Source organism: Salvelinus namaycush, unplaced genomic scaffold (assembly GCF_016432855.1).
Source record: "Salvelinus namaycush isolate Seneca unplaced genomic scaffold, SaNama_1.0 Scaffold1108, whole genome shotgun sequence".
Lineage (NCBI taxonomy): Eukaryota > Metazoa > Chordata > Actinopteri > Salmoniformes > Salmonidae > Salvelinus > Salvelinus namaycush.
The window spans coordinates 1-5,000 of record NW_024057796.1 but is presented as its reverse complement, the minus strand read 5'-3'; the positions used below and the strand labels follow the sequence as shown (position 1 = coordinate 5,000).

The 5,000-nt window shown below is 57.3% G+C and overlaps 1 non-coding gene across 1 annotated transcript in view; it reads left to right on the top strand.

Annotated features, from left to right (window-relative positions):
- Positions 1–94, top strand: part of LOC120035830 — a 117-nt gene extending 23 nt beyond the window's left edge. The window contains exon 1 of the small nuclear RNA XR_005474346.1: positions 1–94. This exon is cut by the window's left edge and continues 23 nt beyond it. This is a non-coding gene — a small nuclear RNA (U5 spliceosomal RNA).
- The last annotated feature ends 4,906 nt before the right edge of the window (positions 95–5,000 follow it).

Genomic DNA, 5,000 nt, shown 5'->3' with positions numbered 1-5,000 from the left:
GCACAAGCCTTTCGCCTTTTACTAAAGACTTCCGTGGAGAGGAACACTCATGAGTTCAACGTATTTTTGGAAGGGCTTTGCTTCTGGCAGAGCCCGCTATATCTTGTTTCAAGAGAAATTGACAGAGATGATGCAGAGACTTTTTGCTCATGCGTTTGACTTAGAATCGTAGCGGTGGGTGTATTTTTCCACTCACTCCCAAGTAGTCGCTAAGGGCAATTGAGTTCAAGCCCGACGACTGGCGTATTTGCCGGGCTTTGAACAAATAGTCGTCGCACTAGGCGTAAAGAGCTAGTGACATAACCCTCCCGTTGTCTCGGCGGGTCAGAGCGACCCCGGGCAGTTCCGAGTTGATTGCCCGTGTCTGTGTGTGGGTCAGAGTGACCCCGGCAGCGTTAGCAAGGTGTATGTTGTAACCCTCCTGCCCCTGTGTGGGCGGGGTCATAGTGACGTCAGAGGGGTCAGAGTGACCCCGGCGGCGTTAGCAAGGTGTATGTTGTAACCCTCCTGCCCCTGCCCCTGTGTGGGCGGGGTCATAGTGACGTCAGAGGGGTCAGAGTGACCCTCGGCAGCGTTACCAGTCGCTTCCCCCGTGTCTGTGTGGGTCAGAGAGACCCTGGCAGGCCGGGGTCACAGTGACCCAACACCACCACCTGCTGGATACTAGTAAAAGGTCCTGCCCCAAAATTGACACTCTCAACATTCCGGGCAAGGGCCTGTGTCGAATACGGCGTGTCTGCCCCCATCGGGCCCTTGGGCCCCGTGTGAGTTTGGATATTGAATCTAAAAACGCCCCCCTACAAACTACTTTCCCTTGGTTGTGGAAATTGTGCCTTTCGGGTATGGCTGTTGTTACACAACCTTCCCCTTGCCTCGGCGGGTCAGAGTTACCCCCGGCCAGCGTTACGAGTCGATTCCCAGTGTCTGTGTGGGTTAGAGAGACTCTGGCAGCGTTAGCAAGGTGTATGTTGTAACCCTCCTACCCCTGTCTGGGCCGGGTCACAGTGACCCGGGCCCTGTTGTAGGCCCTGCGTTATGAGTTGTTCCCCTCTGTTCCGGGGGCTTGGGTCAGAGTGACCCCGGCAGCGTTAGCAAGGTGTATGTTGTAACCCTCCTACCCCTGTCTTGAGCTGGGTCGGAGTGACCCGGGGCCTGTGTTAGGAGTTGTTCCCCTCTGTCTGGGCCGGGTCTGAGTGACCCCGGCAGGGACCAGTTGTCCCCAACAACTCAGTGCACGACCTCGGTGCTATCACACGGGGAGGCCAGCCGAGCGTCCCGGATGGGACCGAAGGGGCCGAAGGGCCCGAAGGAGCAGGCAGGGCCGACCACGCGCCTCGTCCATTCGCGTGCCTCGTCCCATTCACGTGGCCACCGTAAGCAGGGCGTAGAGAGGCTACTAATATCGTCAGGAAGAAGAAGAAGAAGAAGAAGAAGAAGAAGAAGAAGAAGAAGAAGAGGACGAGGACGAGGACGACGACGAGGAGGAATACGACCCCGCCGAGCGTGAGCCCTCCGCCTACGACTGTAAGCAGGGCGTAGAGAGCCTACTAATATTGTCAGGAAGAAGAAGAACAAGAACAAGAACAAGAAGAAGAACAAGAAGAACAAGAAGAAGAAGAAGAAGATGAGGACGATGATGAGGACGACGACGAGGACGACGACGAGGAATACGACCCCGCCGAGCGTGTTGCCTCCGCCTACGACGCCTCGCAGTCCCGGTTTCAGCGCGGCTCAGGTCCTGGAACAGATATCCTCCAGCGTCGACCAAGAAGACGAAGAAGACTACTGCGATTCCGAAGAGGAGGACGTTTCGGAAGATGAAGACGGTGAGGAATACAACCCCGAGCGCGACGCAGACGACTACGAAGACGACTCGGCCTCGCGGTCGTGCTCCTCTTCGGAGGAAGAGCCGGAGGGAGAGCGAGAGGGAGACGCGGCCGCTGGCCGAGAGCGAGACAGAGAGCCAGACAGAGAGCGAGCCAGAGACAGAGAGCGAGAGCGAGACAGAGCCAGAGAGCCAGAGCCAGAAAGGGAGACGTTGCTGTCAAAAAACGGCAAAATCAAATGGTCCTCCGTGGCCTATCGCGGCCCGGACCGGCCCCGCGCCATCCGCCCGCCCTGCCCCGCCGTGACGCCGGGCCCCACGGCCTACGCCGCGTCGCGAGCGCTCGACATCGCGTCCGCCTTCCGTCTGTTTGTCACACCGGCGATAGAAAGGATCATCGTGGACATGACGAATCTGCAGGGGGTGAGAAAATACGGCGACGGCTGGCGACCCATGGACTCCACCGACCTGCGCGCCTACGTAGGGCTGCTGATCCTAGCCGGCGTCTACAGGTCCCGAGGCGAGGCCGCGGCCAGCCTGTGGGACGCCGAGAGCGGCAGGACCGTGTTCCGCGCCACCATGCCGCTCAAGGCGTTTCACAAGTACTCGAGGCTGCTGCGATTCGACGACCGCCAGTCGAGACCCGCGAGACTCGCCACCGACAGACTGGCGGCCGTGAGAGAGGTGTGGGACCTGTGGGAGGAGCGGCTGCAGGCCCTCTACAACCCGGGGCCCGAAGTGACGGTGGACGAACAACTGGTCCCGTTCAGAGGTACCGTCTATGCATCTGTGTACGTACGCGTAGCGTAGAGAGCACGGGCAGTCTATGTATCTGTGTTTGTACGTGTAGCGTAGAGAGCACGGGCAGTCTATGTATCTGTGTTTGTACGTGTAGCGTAGAGCACGGGCAGTCAATGTATCTGTCTATGTACGTGTAGCATAGAGAGCACGGGCAGTAGTAGCACGGGCAGTAGTAGCAATCGGCAAGAGTAGCAACGTGGAGCACGGGCAGTAGTAGCACGGGCAGTAGTAGCACGGGCAGTAGTAGCAATCGGCAGTAGTAGCAATCGGCAGTAGCACGGGCGGCGGAGGCGGCTGCGTGTAACGTAAACGCAGTGCGCCCCGATGGTGAGCCGGTAACGATGACGCTGGTATCTGTGTTTGTACGTGTAGCGTAGAGAGCACGGGCAGTCTATGTATCTGTGTATGACTCTGCTAATCTCCTCTCCCTCTCCTCTCCCTCCCCTCTCCCTCGCCGAAAGGACGCTGTCCTTTCCGACAGTACATTCCCAGCAAGCCGGCCAAATACGGCATCAAGTCGTGGGTGGCCTGCGACGCCAAGTCCAGCTACGCTTGGAAGATGCAAGTGTACACCGGCAAGGCGGCCGGCGGAGGCCCCGAGAAGAACCAGGGCGCGCGCGTCGTCCTCGATCTGACCGAGGGACTGCCGGGCGGTCACAACGTCACGTGTGACAATTTCTTCACCTCCTACGAACTCGGGCAGCGGCTCCTCGAGAGGAACCTCACCATGGTGGGCACGGTGCGAAAGAACAAGCCCGAGCTCCCTCCCGCGCTGCTCCAGTCCAAGGACAGACAGGTCTCGTCCTCCAGGTTCGCCTTCACGCCCACCGCCACTCTAGTGTCCTACCTGGCAAAGAGAAATAAGAACGTGCTGCTTCTGAGCACGCGGCACGCGGAGCCCGACGTTAGCGATCGCCGAGACCGGAAGCCGGCCCTCATCCTAGACTACAACTGCAACAAGGGCGGCGTGGACAACCTAGACAAGGTGGTCGGCACCTACAGCTGCAGACGGATGACCGCCCGCTGGCCCCTGGTCATCTTCCACAACATCCTCGACGTGTCCTCCTACAACGCCTTTGTCATATGGCGAGAGATCAACCCCGACTGGATGCCCGGGAAGCGGAACAAGAGGAGGGTGTTCCTGGAGCAGCTCGGAAAGGCGCTCGTGAAGCCCTTGATCCAAAGAAGGCAGCGTCTCCCCCGCACCGAAGCCGCCTCAGCACTTGTCAAAGTCATACGGGGCGAGCGTGTATCCGCCGAGGCTCGTCCGCAAGCCCTTGAGCGAGCCGTCGGCCCGGCCGCCGCCTCCGACCCAGCCCCGGCTGCCCGGCTGGAGGCGAGTAAGAGGAAGAGGTGTCAGCTCTGCCCACCCAAGAAGGACGCCAAGACACACACCGCGTGCTGCAGGTGTAAGAAATACATCTGCAAAGGCTGTTCACACCCATACTGTCACACTTGTGCCCACTGGGCCTTTAGCCAAGACGGGACAGGGTGACCCGGGGGGGACACTGTGTGCTAGGCATAATAGGAGGACAACGGGAGGGTTATGTAACAACAACTATACCCAAAAGGCACAATATCCACAACCAAGGGAAGGTAGTGCAGGAGGGGGGGCGTTTTTAGAATCAATACCCAAACTCACACGGGGCCCAAGGGCAGTACGGGGGGACAGCCTGTCACTTCGCACACAGGGCCCTTGGCCGGAATGTTGAATCTGTGAGTGTCCACCACAACCTCTCAGTTATCCAAAAACTTTATGTTGTATCCTGTCTGTGGAATGTGGAGGCTGTGACAATAGATCCAGCTTTCAGTAGTGTAGCAAACCACGTATCAGTTATCCAACACTTGATGTTCTAGCCAACGTACTAATACAGGGAAGTACTTATAAGTCAGTTTGGGTTGTTACAAGAGTTTACATTTATCAACACTGGGGAAGAGGTATCAGCTATAACAAGTAGGACTATTATGGGTAACCTGTTCATCTTCGTTGCAACAATCCACTTGTCTCTATGTATGCATCTGTACGAAAAGCACAGTGTAATCAGTGATGGACATGTGCTTGAAGAAGACTACCTGGGTGTGGATGGGGGACTTGACCTTGACGGAGAATATCGTGGTATGGATGGGGGACCTGAGTTTGACGGAGAAAATGGGGTTGTGAACGGAGTCCCTGAGTTTGACAGACCCGGATTACAAGGGAGATCTAGAGTGGCCCGCTCTATCCAAGGTGGTTCGGATGACAACTCTATGCCTGACCTCATTGGGGTAGAGAAAGGTTATTGCTACAGGAACATTTGTAGGCAATTTGACACCTGGAACGTTACTTACCGGGTGACATTGATGAAACCATACCAAGTGTATAAACTTGATGGTA